The sequence below is a fragment of the Tiliqua scincoides genome, chromosome 6, assembly GCF_035046505.1.
Source record: "Tiliqua scincoides isolate rTilSci1 chromosome 6, rTilSci1.hap2, whole genome shotgun sequence".
NCBI lineage: Eukaryota > Metazoa > Chordata > Lepidosauria > Squamata > Scincidae > Tiliqua > Tiliqua scincoides.
The window spans coordinates 15,910,180-15,925,247 of record NC_089826.1 but is presented as its reverse complement, the minus strand read 5'-3'; the positions used below and the strand labels follow the sequence as shown (position 1 = coordinate 15,925,247).

Below are 15,068 nucleotides of genomic sequence, written 5' to 3'. Positions count from 1 at the left end.
CCCACCCCACCTGTGCCTTGCACTGTTTTTAACTTCTGGTACAAAATACTTACAAATACACTACAAAGATATTCCATCTTGTGGACATGGTGGTGAACTACTCGAGGCCTTTAATTTATATTCGGACCAAAATCCCTTGGCAGCAGTTCAGGCTTGTATTATACAGTTGCTTATCTATTGCTTTTATTAGAGATGCATTGTATTTTGCCCTCTTCTTGATACAGGATGTCTTATTTATGTGCCACCAGGGGCTATACTCCACAGACTACACAGTATGTTTTATTTGATTAAAAACATTCCTTGGAGGATAGGGAGGAACCTGCATGCTCCAATCAACCAACTGGTGGCACAAAAGTAATTGCCAAAGAAGCAATAAACAATTTCCTCCCATCAATGTTTTGGCATCAAGCTCAGAAGGCCCAGTGTTAATCTCAACCCTCTTCTTCTGCACACTAGGAAGGAAATAAAGTGTGATTGTGGTCCAGATAAGAATCTCTCAGACAAACTTTCCCCCCTTCTATACCAACTATTAAAAGGAAATTGACTTATGAAGCCATATTTTTAAAATATGAAGTTATACCATTTATCAGAGTCATTTTTAAAGACAAGCTATTAGTTGGAGGCACAATTCAGAGAAAGGAGTCACCACAGGGCATCATGGCCAGTGACATCAGTGAACTGTGCCTCTGAGAAAAGAAAATAAGGGATGAGGCACATGCTTTGCTTGCAGGAGGTCCCAGGCTCTATGACTCTCAGAAAGCAGGGGTTGGAGAGACCTCTGCTCAGAGACCTTGGAGAACTGCCTCCAGCCAGAGCAGGCAATACGGAGCTGTAAGGTAACTTCTTACATTATTTGCTTCAACCACATCACATGATGCATGTTGGTAGAAAGACACAAACCATTATTTTTAACAGGAGGTCAATATACATCTCTCATTTAGCGAAACACCCATCCTTCTCCTTTAAGTTCTGATTTGCAATTTACACCTATTTCAGGCTCTAGAAGTCTGGTTGAGCAGGATAGAAAGGAGAAAAGTAGGTTCTATTGACTTCTATGTGGGATCTCCTCTTCCCACATCAGCATATACAGGGGAGTGAGGGAGGGAGAGAGAGAGAGAGAGAGAATTGTTGTTGCTGTTGTTGATGATCACGAGCTAACAAATTTTTATGTATTGTTTCATAAATTAACAGTGCAATCCTGTACATTCTTACTCAGAAGTAAGTCCCACTATGTTCAATGGGGCTGACTCCCAGGTAAATGTGTATCGGATTGCCAGCCAAGTCACATTAAACATGAGAAACTTTGCATTTAGTTTTGATACAGGCAAAATGTATTCCCCTCATTGTAACTGCAAGCCCCTCACAGAAACAAAAACTGGCAAAAAAACTTCAAAGAGAACTGCAAAAGAAAAAGATCCCCCTATGTGAAAAAGGACAACAATATCTCTGTCAGAAATTAAACAAACAAACAGATAACGTGTTAACTGATTGATATGCAATTTAACAATTGCAAAATAGTGGAATGAGGAGACAGAAATGATTGACAATAAAGACAAAAAAACATAATGTAATAAATATGTAGCAATTACTCAATGAAACACAATAACTGAACTTCAAATGCAAATATCAGAGTGTATTTTCTAAGCTACTGGCTATCAAGCAATATAAACCCTCTGCCAACATAACATTTCTGGACTCTGATGCAACTCACAAGGACATCCTACCGAGTGGCGTAGCTAACAATCCTGCTGCCCGGTGCAGAGCTCAAGATGTTGCCCCAGAAGTGATGTCACATCTGGAAGTGATGTCACTTTGGTTTTGATTTCACACCCACTTTTTTAAAAAGTGAAAAATAAAAAATCTGCCACATCCCCCAAGCCGCCTCCCCCCAGCACCAGCTCCCTCCTACTCACCTCTATTCCCTCTGAGGTCTTACACTGGGCTGCTCCTGCAGCCCCGTCAGGCTCATGGGGGGGAGAAACAGTCACCACCACTGGCACGCGCCCCACCAGCCAGGCACATTGGGCCACAGGGGGCAATGGGCTACATTGAGGAGAGCCCTGCGCATGTGAGGGGAGGTGGGGCATGCCCCCCCCCCGCTGCTGTTTTGTTTGGTGGCACACCTCAGGTCCAGCCACTGCTGGGGGGGGGGGGAGGAGAGGAGGCTGTGGAGAAGCCGCCGTTCACATTGATTGTGGGGAAAGGAGAACTCTGGGCAGGCAGGGGGAGGAAGTTGCGCCTGACTGACTGAGGCTCCAATCCTATCTGCGCTTACCTTGGAGTAAGCCCCATTGACTATAATGGGACTTACTTCTGAGTAGACATGCCTGAGCTCAGCTGGGCTCTCAGGTAACTCTCCCAGCCCCACTTTCCTGGGAGTAAGTCCCATTGGCTATAATGGGACTTACTTCTGAGTAGACCAGCAAGGCTTAGCCCTCTCCACACCTTCCAGGGAGTAAGCCCCATTGGCTACACTGGGACTTACCTCTGAGTAGACCAAGGATTGGCTCTGAGTGGGTGAGTGAAAGGAAGGCTTTCCTGCTGCGGCTCTGGGGAGGAGGACCTGGGTCTTGGGGCAGGCAGGCAGGTGGGAGGAAGTTGTGCCTGTCTGACTGAGGCTCCAATCCTGTCTTCGCTTTCCTGGGAGTAAGTCCCATTGGACACAATGGGACTTACTTCTAAGTAGACATGCATGGTAGACATGCAGGTAAGTGGTGGTGTCTTCTAAGTAGACACGCAGGTGGTGGTGGTGGAGGAGGCGGGGCAGCAGGAGCGACACGCCTCATCCTCCCTCCCTTCCGATGCTGGCTGTGGTGGGATGGGGTAAACGAAGACTTCAGCACCTGCAGCTGCTGGCTCTTAGCATAGGAAAGGAAGAGAAGGAGGCCCTGTCGCCGCTGCCTCCTCCTACACCTCCTCTCCCCACACTGAAGCATCCCACGAAAGCATTCCAAAGCCCCACCGAGGTCTCAGACACAGCGGAGCAGAGCTGCAAACTTTCTCTGCTCAGTGCCTGCTGCCACCGCCTCGACCCCCGTCCAGGCTCTGCCAGCAACAGACTTGCGGTGCATCTCCTCACTTCCTTCTTGCCCAAACGTACAGCGAGGACACCTGGCAGGGCTGCAGCAGCCCAAGGCAACTCGCATGCAGGCAGAGTTGCCCCGATGTTGCCCCCCAGCCCCTGATGTTGCCCCTCTCAGCAACTGTAGCCCAGTGCATTTACTACCCCCTGCACTTATATAGCAACGCTACTGATCCTACCTAACATTGTTCCTAATTGCCTTCCTGCACAGACACAAAATGGAAAGCAGAGAGTTGCCAATATTCTTTAGCCTCAGGGGAAAGAGTTTAGTTAGCAGTGGATCTCAGAACTAGCGAGCCAAATGTTCAAGGAAAGGAGGTCAAATGAAGGTAAGAGATGGACAGATATGCCACATAAGATCAAACAACAGGAAGCTCTTGGGTACAGTTTAATGTGGTAAGATGGAAAGGGCTGAATGTCACATACTGAAACCAAGTACCGGATCTTGGACTGTCACACTGCCCAACATGGTGTCCTTACCACTGCAGCATGGGTGAGTGCTTCACCATGGGTCAGCATGATGTACTCTCTTGACATCAACAGAAGAGGGCTAAATTTGTGAGCGGCAAATTGTGTCACAGACAATATTTAGGTGCATCTGTCAATGCTGTCTTTACACACAGCCAGCCAGGCTTTACTATTTTCCCTCCAGCCACCCTTTCTCTACCAAACTACCACATAACGGGCAGTTCAAATAAGTTTTTGGCGTGGGGGGGGGAAAGACTTACTTATTCAGAATAAATATGCTTAGGATTGTGCTGTTAATGTATTATTTAAGGACATTGTATTAAAATATTCTGTATTTTATACATTTTCTTCATTTCATAGATCTCTGCTTTGTTGTCGCTCTTGACCCTTCAGGATAGGGTGAGACAAATTTAAAATAAGTATACAGGTGGGCTCACAATATCTGCAGATTCAGGACCTACAGATTTTAGTATCCGCTTTCCGGTTTAGTATCCGGTTGGACCCACATGAACCCTCTGGTGACAAGGGGAGCTGTACTCCCTTCACCTCTGGAGGGTATTCTGAGGGCCGGGGAGGCTGTGCATGGCTTCTCTGGCCCTCAAAATGCTCGGTCATTTCCAGTTTTACAAAAAAAACACAAGTGACTTTTTCATAATACCAGAAGTGACCTTCTAATCTAAGGCTTCCTGAGGGCTGGGGATGCCATGCATCCTCCGAAAGACGGGGCCCCCATACCTGCGGATTTCATTATCAGCAGGTTTCCTTATCTGTGTGGGGTCCTGGAACAGAACCCCTGCAGACAATGGGGACATCCCTTTATATCTAAAATTCATTCAATGATACATATTGTATGGTATCAATATAAATGATACATAAGGGAGTTACAGTAAGCGGGGTGGGAGATCTTATGTTTGAATATCTGTTTTATACTTTTAGCGCTAACTTTAGCCTGACTTTGAAAAACTAAATGTAGTTTTAGCTTATTTTAACCTTTTGACTTGTTCCTATTTCTATTTTATCCCATTTTAGGATATAAGTTTAGTTTTATCTAGTTGGAGCCAATGTAAATCATGTAGCTGTTTTAGAAGTGCAGTATTGATTTTATTCTTTGCTAGCCTGAGAACATAATAAAGACTTGATTTGATTAGATATAAATGATACATTTATGAAGAGATACATACCCTTCATAAGACCAAAATAGTTATATACTAACAAAAAGCACATAAGTAGTTGGTTTGTTTTACTCCTCTAGCCTTTGGTCATACCGAGATCGAATCACACATACAGCCCTGTTCTGTTCTGTGCTGGAACAGGCAGGCCAGACCTGAGCTTTATCCAGCACATAGTTGGGGCTGGCTGTGGCACAACACAGGGCAAAGGGAATCACTTTCCCTTACTCCATGTTGTGTGGTAGTGGCCTGAATGGGACTACTCGGATCTCTGCCACATAAAGAGAAAGGCCGGCATAAACCCATCCACTGGCACAGCGGGGGCCCAAATCAGCCTCCAGAGGCCAGCACACTGATGTGCACCAGTCTACCTCATCCCATGCTGGTGCAGAAATGCCTTACGGGATTTACAGCACTCAAGCCAGCCAGCCATACAGCACTTTGGCAACACCCAGCGCAAGGGATTTGCCTGGCCTAGGGCACAATTTGGATCGCACCCATAGATATTATCTGCACAAATATTAAATATGAAATTCAGACACAAGCTCCAAATACAGAATATTTAAATTTATAACGTACCAAGTAACTATTTCAGTCAATGTAATTTTTAGTGGATTTTCTCAGCTAAAAAGACAAATGCATGGATTGCATAATCTTCAGTGACCTAACCTCAAGCAGAACAATTAGATTTTTGAGGGGCTGACTCATGAATAATTCTGCCAAGGTCAGCCATTCAAAATGTAAGTGCACCTCTGCATTCAAAGGGCTGAACAGAATAAAATACAGATACACAGGCATAATTTGTCAGTGTTTTGAAAAAACACTGTTTCCTTACAGTGGGATTTATCCTAAAGCTTCCTTCCTCTTGAAGATGGAACTCTTCTCCAGAGAACGGAAACCTTAGGATGCAATCTATTGCTTACAGCCCATTCCAACGTTTGTGATTTTTCCCATTCTGCAGCAAATTTCTGTATATGCTGGTAAGAATCGAACCCAAACTACACTTTGGTCTACTGAAAACAGTGGACTTAAAGCCCAATCCTGAGCTATGTGTGCTGGCTTACCGCTGGTGCACACTGTTGCAAATATGCTGTGAGGCAAGTTTGCAAGGCTTAGCGCTGACCTAGTGCCAGAGCTAGCCCAACACCAGTTGGCACTGGGCTAGTGCCAGTGGAAAGCCGGTGCACCCCCACTCTGCAGTTGTCCAAACCACCAGGCAGTGGAGACATAGGTGGAGTGTGGGGGGAGGCGGGGAGGAGGTGTTCCGGGATGGGGCGGAGGTGGAGAGAGGGCATTCTGGGGGAGGGAGCAAGATGGGAGGAGGGCAGGACTGATGGAACTCAGCTCCACTGGATCCTAAGCTCCGTGTCGGACCACGTGACCTAACATGGAACTCTTTGATTCTGTGACAACTCCAAAGCTGCTGTAGAATTGAGTAGCCCCATTGTGGGGCTACTTCCTTTACTTGGGGGAAGGGGACGAAAGTCCTCTTCTCCCTAGGGGGCGGTGGTGGCTATCTGAGATGTGCTGGATGCTGTGGTAGCCATTTTTTGTGCCACGGCAACCCCGTGCTCCAGGCACCTCAGGATTGGGCTGTTACGCATGTCTAACTTTGTGTGGGCCTGTGGTCCAAAATACTTGCCAGTTTTTTTGGTCATCACAATATGCCTACAAAGCTGATGCAACCCCTTGATTTACCATGCTGCATCAGTGTAGCTACTGGCAAGTCCCTTCCCTTCCTTGTTAGCACAGGAACTTTAAACAAAATGTACTGTCAGTGAATCTCTGCAGTTCGGGGAGGGGGGTACCAATAGGCATGAAGATACAACATCTCTTACATTTTTAAACAGCTGTTCATGAATTTCTAAGGCAAAAGATATACCCTCTGCAATGCAGGCAGCATATCTGGAATGTATACTGTTACTGGCACTTACGTCTCAAGTTCTTGCAGAAATATTCCTCTTTCTCCTCCATCCTTGCAGGAATGTCAACAGTGCCAGTGACATCATCATCTAAACCAGGGGTGTCAAACATAAGGCCCGGGGGCCGGATGCGGCCTACAGAAGCTTTTTATCCAGCCCTCGGGCTCCCAGCTGCTGAGCAGTGCTGAGGTGTTACTGCTAAAAGAGCAGCCCCCGCGAAAATTGGGCTCTCCCATATCTTGAACTATGATAAAGATTTGTGTGTTTTCTCTTTTGTCATTTGAAGTTAATGAATTCCTAAGTGAGAAAAAGTGCTAATTTTTGGGTATGAGTTGTTTAATGACATCACTTCCTGCCTAATGACATCACTTCCGGCCCTCAGCAGGCATCATGAATGCCATTCAGCCCTCGGTATGAAACGAGTTTGATACCCCTGATCTAAACTGTGATGTCCTTAGACGGCTGCTTCCAAGGTAGCCCTGGGAATGTCCATTTACCCTCCCCCCACGACTGGTGTCATGGTGTCATCCCAGATGACAGAGAAGTGGCACATGCAAAGTTGGTCAGCCTTTGTATAGCACGTCTTTATTTTGCTTGTTAACAAGAATGATCCTTTTTCTTTCTTCTTCGGTGTGTCTCTTTTGGTGTATGTGGTGTATTTGGTTTGCTTTTTCACTCAATGTCTATTTCTCACAGGGTACTTTGTAACCATGCCTTGAGAATTGTTGGCACTGCAGGGCTGATTTCCAAAATGCAAGTACATAACAACTGTGTTCACTGTTTAAAACTGCCTCTTGTGACAAGGATTCCACTTATTAGAAGAACAAAACTCCATAAAAGCGAGTGCCAATTTTTGAAATCAATTTGGAAAGTCACCATAAACTGATGCTGTCTCCTCGACTTCTTGTGATGGCAACTCCATATAGTCAGTGGTGTCGCTAGGGTTTGTTTCACCCAGTTTGGGAGACTAGTATGTCACCCCCATGCTGGACCTACTCCCATGCAGTGGGTGGGGCAACGCCATCACTATCGCCCCGCCCCTTCTGGTTTTTTGGTTATAACATTTGATAAAGATATTTCAATGTGATTTGTTCCATTGCATTCTGCATGAAGTTATGCATTGTATGATGGTATTAGCTGAAAACACAAAGATTTTAAAAATTTTGACCAGTAGTGGTGTCACCCCCCCATGTGGGTCACCCGGTACGGCCCGCAACCCCCCCCCCCCCGCAATGCCATGGCACATAGTAAAAATGTAAGATATCACATCAACATAGTTACTAGCAACATTTGTATGCTATGAAGGTGGAGTGGGGGAAAATAAAGTTCTTGAGCCACGATGGTCTGGTGTTGTGGGAACGGAACTCAGACCTGCAAGATCCAGGTTTAAATCTCCGTGCAGCCATGAGGCTTCCTGGGTGACCTTGGGCCAGTCACTATCTCTCACCCTTGCCTACCTCACAGGGTTGTTAGTACAAAAGGAGAGGAGGAACTATGTACGCCACCCTGAGCTCCTTAAAGGAAGGGTGGTATAAAAATGTGAAAAAATAAGTGTGAAGAAATTATGGCAAGGGTGCCAAGCACTTGAGCCAAACCTACATCATGGGTAAAGCTATCTTGCTTTTCCTTCTGTGTCAGCCAAGCGGAATGGATGTTGATGAAGGCAGATATGTAAAATACAAAATATCTGCAAATTTACTTAACTTCCACAGATTGGAATTGAAGGCAAAATTCAGATTTTTTATTTTGTTACCAAAAGATTAATATGGAGGGAAAGATGACAGCATTGCTGGTCAGACTGTAATTGCTGCATGCCAACAAGATTATTTAAGGATTTGCAGAGATTTTTCTCTTAACAATATTCTACGTTCTGGTGTAAGAAAAAAGTGAGGATTATACAGTCACTTTTTCTTTTTTTTCCAGCTGGCTAATACAAACCGAACACGATTTACAATGAGGCTATTAGGCATCGGTTTTGCAAAGGCACCCCCTGATGTGTTGACAGGTGGCAAGATACTAAATGTGGGACTGGGAAAGCTGACAGGGGATTAGGCAGTGTTCCTGCCATTATTATCAACCTTTCATGGGTGAGTTTTGCCAAGGTATTATTTTGAAAAAAAAAGGTTAACTATCTGACACAAACCAACCAAAGAAAATCCAACTAAAGTCGTTCAACCCAGAGTAGTACAATAGCTTTTGCCTCTCAAAATCCCCAAGTGGACAGGAGTAGATAATTGCCAAATGGGCCATGACCCATGCTTTTTCACAGTACATTTCTTGAAGATCTTTAACAACCTAATCATTAAAATGCCCTTTTCCAGTCTATTTTTATTATTTTATTTCTAATATAAGCTTGCAAGTATACAGAGCCTCCCTAAATGCTGGGGATAGACAGTACACAAATACATTTTTTTTTCAAAGAAAACTCAATCCATTCATGAGAGCAGATTCTATTCTATCCACCACTAACCTGTCCACCATTCTCCTTGTGTCTTCATGGTTACAGTAATTGTATCTAGAATCTAGTCTTCTCCCTTCTATTAACACAGAGGAGATTATGTGTATCCATGCACACTTTTCAAAAAATGCACTGATTTTGCTATTGCTGTTCTACAGTTATCATGGAAAGCTGTAACATGGTAGGGGCCACGATTTCACTCACTACACTTAACACAGTGAGATTCCCACTGCCAGTGGGCAGGGCTGATCTTCCAGTGAAGGTAACTGAAAGGCTCGCATTGAGTGTCAAATTGGGGAAGCAGCAAACCGACCAGGAGTGCTCTGTACCTACCTGTCCATGCTCTATCCTACCTGTACAATACCTGTCCATGGCCCCTTCTAGCCCACTGCTCATGGCACCACTCCAGTCAGGGTTCCGATCCACTGCTCACTTTGAGTGAGTGGGAGAAGGAACTGGGCAGCTGCATCCCTCTTCTTCCTCTAGCACACTCGAGGAAGAAGGGATGGGAAGAACTCTATCATGGCTGCCTTAGAAAGCAGCCATAGGGGTTGGGAGATGAAGAGATGGAACCCCTTCCATTTGGCTCATCTTGACACAGTCTCCTTGCTTTGTTCCAGTCCTGTAGAAAGAACAGAGACTGGGAAAGGACTCCCATCTGGCATGCCCCATATTTCTATGGCTAGTGGCTACCATTTTTGTTCAGAACCCACTTCAGAGTGATGCTACATGATGATCTACTATTAGTTGAGGGGGGAGTATGGGGAAAAAATGGTGACCAAGAGCTGGCGGCTACAGTGGGAAGCACTGCTGCCATTACTACAGGTAGCGGCACAGAAATAAAATAAAGCAGGTGATAGGTTTGGAAACATACCCCATCCCAGTGGCATAGCTACAGGAAGGTGGTGTGGTAAGTATTGTATGTGCCGCAATGCTCCGTGTAAGTGGTCTCTCCCACTCACCATCAGAGCCATTCTGCATAGCAACAGCAATGTGCCTGTGCATTACCGTTGCTGCCCAAAATGGTTCCAAAGGTTAGTGGGTGAAGTGGCTTACATTACATTGTGATGCATTAGATGCATTGCATTAGACATTAGATGCATTGTAATACTTTTATCACACCACCCCCTGTAGCTACACCACCGCCCCATTCCCAATTTTGGGCTGAAAGTACTCAGTGAAGAGCTTTTGGCTCAGCCATATCAGTTGCCATAGTTTATTGCAATCCAACTTTCTGTTACTCTTAGTATTGTAAAAGTTTTTATTTCAGGTCCTTGAGAGGCTTTGCAAAGTCATCCGTTCTCATAGCTGTGGCTCGGTTCTCGCCACCAGTTTCCTCACAGCATTGCTAAACGGCATTTTTAACTTATCCTTTGAATTTTGAGACACCTTCATGTTGGCACTGTTAGGACACTGTCAGCAGCATAATTAAACAGCTACCTCTAACTCACGTAGCCACAATGTAATCTGACAGGAAAAAAGTTCTTCATTCCAATTAGAATAAGAAAAAAGGAAGGGGACAAATGGGGGGGGGGGGCAGCCTTAAGCCAAACATTTCTGTTATTGTTTGTGTACCTGAGTCAAAGTCTGAATATTAATGTCCTGGGCTTGAGAGGCTGAGACAAGCTTCTTTGTGCTGCACAATTCAAGAGCTTTATTTCACTTGACAGAATTTTTTTTTTTCCTACTAGCTAAATATTTTGTATACTGAGTTAAATGCACTGAGGTGTTATTTAAACACATTGTGATTCTGCTCCATTCAGTTAAGGAGGCAGATATTTCACAGTGCAGATGACTGAAGAAAAAAAAAAAGCTATCAGCTAGGAGGACATCTCATATACAAAGACAAATGTAGTAAGGCGAAGAGCATTTGGAATGGATGTCAAAGAGGAATGAAAGAATAATTAGGAGAAAAAAAATGTTACTTTGCATTTGTATCATGCTTCTGAGTATTCAATGCACTTGCACACATTATCTTGTTGCAGTTCTTATGACAGCCCTGTAGTGGTTCAATGTAATTCCCATATTATTACACATGGTAAACTGAGGCAGAGGGAGAATGGTTGCAACCTTCAATTGAGTTCATGGAAGAGGTGAGAATCAAATGGGTTCTTCCTGAATCAGTTGCTTAGCTGTATGTCTTAGGGCATAATCCCAACCAAATTTCCTACACTGGCATAGTTGTGCCAGGGGGGCATGTGCTGCATCTTGCAGTTGGGGGGGCAGTTGGGGGCAGTCATGGAGGCCAGCTCAAGGTAAGGCAGTGTTTGTTCCCTTACCTCGGAGTTGCATTGCCCTTATGTCAGTGCTGGAAAGTTGGTTAGGATTGCGGCCTTATTCTGCTTGCTTAGAAATTTTGCTTGTTTCTTAATTAGGCTAATAAAACCCATTTCCTTCATCCGTTGGAATGCTCACTACTTCCATATCCCATCTATATCCATTGCCTTTGGCAAAAAAAAACAACAACAATCTACTGAACCTCAAATTTTGCAATGTAGGAGATGACATCAACAATAATAATTTATTATTAACTACACTTACACCTTGCCTGTCTACTTTGGAGGATGTACAACATGATACTCTTAGGGTTCCTAAGTGGCCTGACATCCAGGCACAGATCAGACCCAGACATGCGTAGCTTCTGCAAGCTCACCACAGGCCATTCTCTGGGAGATCATCTAAAGCAACCTCACAAAGAGCCTCACAAAAAAGACTAGCTCACGGATATATTTTTCCAGTGCTGCCTGTACTCATCTACCTGTTAGTTATTTGGGGTACACCGATGGCCTGAAAGGAATGACCTGTGCGTAGTCCATTGTACAAAGCCTTTCCCTGTTTTGCAGATGGGCAAGTTCAGCGCAATTGGACTTGAAAACGTGACCTTCCTCTCTTTCAGCTTCTGTCCCTGCTGTCACACAGATGGGGTGGGGACATCAGGGGAGCGTTTAAAGAGAATTCCGACACACGGCACACACACCTGCAGCAGCTCCATTTTTTCCTGCAGAGCTACAGCTGGCTTTTTGAAGGGAAAGATTCATGACTTTGTTCTTTTCAAGTGGTAAAAATGCTCTGGGTGACTCAGAAAGTCTGTCCGTTAACAAAAAACCCATGTTTTTGTGACTTGGACTAGTCACCTGACTTGAATTTCCATCCCTGCTGCCTTGTCACCCAGAGATCATTTTTACTTACCAGAAGCAAAGAGGAGAGTAAGGGCACAATCCTAACCAACTTTCCAGCACTGGCCTAGCCGCAATGCAACCCCAAGGTAAGGTAACAAACATGCCCTTACCTTGAGGAGGCCCCCTTGACTGCCTCCCCACTGCAAGATCTAGTAGACGCCACATTAGCACAGCTATGTTAGTGCTGGAAAGTTGGTTAGGATTGCACCCTAAATATTTGCAAGCTTGATCCAGGTCCCATGTAGTCTATGTTAGATGAACAACACTGAGGTAGAAAGGAGGAAATGTTCCTCCTTTCCATGAAACATGAAAAGGAGAGATGTGTGGGGCAGCAATCAGGTGGTAGAGGAGGAGAATCTTGTAATCACTTGTCACAAAAGGGGCTGACCTAATTTTAAGATGCTTAATGTTGGTTATTTGATGCCAGCACATGATATTGTTTATCCTTCAGTGGGAAACTGACAAGATAGGCAATTGTGTTTCTGTCCGTAAAAACAACCCAGTACCATGTATGATGCATTTAGAAATTAAAGAACAGTACCCTGGAAGTCTCTTACGTTGTGCTACACTGATTGCTTGGCTCATCTACAAGACCCATCAACCTTCGGTTGACAGTTTCTGATACCCCTTTCTATTCTACCGCTGTCTCTTATATGAGCCTCTTGAAAGAAAAAAGAAAAAAAAAAACCACGTTTCCCTCCCAGGTATATTACAAGATTTGCAAACTAGTTCAGAAACATTTATGGTCAATTTTGCCCTGCTCATTCTTTAAGCATGTACATCTCATAAGAACATAAGAACAGCCCCACTGGATCAGGCCATAGGCCCATCTAGTCCAGCTTCCTGTATCTCACAGAGGCCCACCAAATGCCCCAGGGATATCTCAAACATATTCAGTCTCATAATATGTTCTGCCAGTGTTTTGTGAGTACATTTTGGTACTCTTTTTCACTTTCCATTTTTATGTGGTCGAGTCTCGGGTGAGTCTTTGTTGACGAGGCAATATAAATGAAGAGGAGAGTTGTGACTCTTTTAAATCTTTTTTCAGCTTGCAGTTCTTCTGTTATCATGAGATTCCCAGCAGGATAGGACTTTATAATAGCCTTTCTTTTTCACTTTCAACCTTCTTCTTTCTGAGCTCCTATCAAATGTCACCACATCAAGGATGCATCGAGTACTCTAGCACGTGGATTTTCAATACAGAAAAAAATCAATAGCTCCAAAAATAGTTTATCTTGGATTTGACAGGACTGAAGAAAACCATTCCAAAACTCTGAACTGGATGGAGTTTTGCAATGTAATTGCCAATATACAAATGTAAAATATATGATACAATCTAGAGGTGCATTGAGAATTTATGTCCCAAGTATTTCAATGGGATTTGAAGATGGCTGAATGATATATATGAATGACTAAATAAATGAATTTTTAATTACAAAACTGAATAAAGTAATTAAATTTAAAAAATTTTTCATTACCTTCCCCTTCAGTCTTGTACTGAAGACTCCTTGACAGTTTATTGTACAAATGTACAGGTGCAGCCTATTTATCCACGGATTTTTAATCTGCTGATTTGTCTTAACAAGAATGGGGTGGGGGAACCAAAAGTCACACACACCTTTGCCCTGCGCTAGAGTCTCGTCTCGCTCCATTTCCAGGCAGCCCAAAACACTGCAAAAAGGCTCTGCCTCGCCTAGCAGGGAAATAGCCCTGATGCCCTGAAAGTGGTTCCCCTTGCAAAGGAACAGTAACACTCCTGAAGCCCCTGAGCCAGCAAAGAGGTTGAAGAGGGGAGGGAGGGCCCAAAAATCTCAGTAGTCAGAACATGTGCAGCAAGGTGGAGCTCTCTCTCTCTCTCTCTCACTCACTCACTCAAGGGCAGGTGTCGTAGCAACAGAGGGGATTGCTTTAAAAAACCCAGGGAGTGTTTTCCAAATCCCCCCCCATTGAGATGGTGCAGGCAATCACCGACACAAGCAAGCCCCCCCCCCCATGGTGCAGGCTATCATGGACACAAGCAAGCCTTCCCACCAAGCAAAGCATGAGATATAGCCTACAATCCTCTCCACACTTTCCTGGGAGTAAGCCCCATTGACTACAATGGGGCTTACTTCTCAGTAGAAACGCATAGGGCTGGACTCTTAAAAGATCAGCATCCTATGTGAAAGAAGCTGGGCAGCTGGCAATGGGGAAAGATGAGTACGGAGCAGAGGAGAGGGGATTGATAACAGCTGCCTTAGTTTCCTTCCATCCGGAAGTGTCAGGCTGCAGTGTATTTGCATAACTCTATGGAATTTAGCACAACACGTTTTTTGTTAATTGCGCCGAGTCACGGACTGGAACTAACGCAGATAAATAGGCTCCACCTGTATTTTGAAAACCTCTAGGGAAGGATGTTCCACAATCTCCGTAAGCAACTTGTTTCAGTGACAGAGTACTTTCACAGTTATGAGGTTGTTTGATTCAAATACAGTGAGTCCTCTTTATGGGGGTTGATGGGTTTGGAACCCCCTTTATGGGTTTGGAACCCATTGATTTCACCCACTGCAGTTCTGAAACTGTGGCTGAGGACCTGCTGAGAACCTCCCAGACACGACTGGAAACTTGTTTTGGTCATGTCCGAGGGCCTCAGAACGGCTCTGGATGTGACCAGAACCCACAGATTTAATTATTGTGGGTTTCAGTATCTGCAGGGGGGGGGCGCAGCGGTCCGGGAATGGATCATCTATGGATACTGAAGATGAACTTGATTGAATTGCAATCCAGAGAGTTGCACTGTAACTTTGAAAC

At 44.6% G+C, this 15,068-nt stretch overlaps 1 protein-coding gene across 2 annotated transcripts in view; it reads right to left on the bottom strand.

Moving 5' to 3' along the window:
• GRID2 (glutamate ionotropic receptor delta type subunit 2) overlaps positions 1-15,068 on the bottom strand; it is a 997,958-nt gene that overhangs the window by 124,725 nt on the left and 858,165 nt on the right. The window lies entirely within an intron of this gene.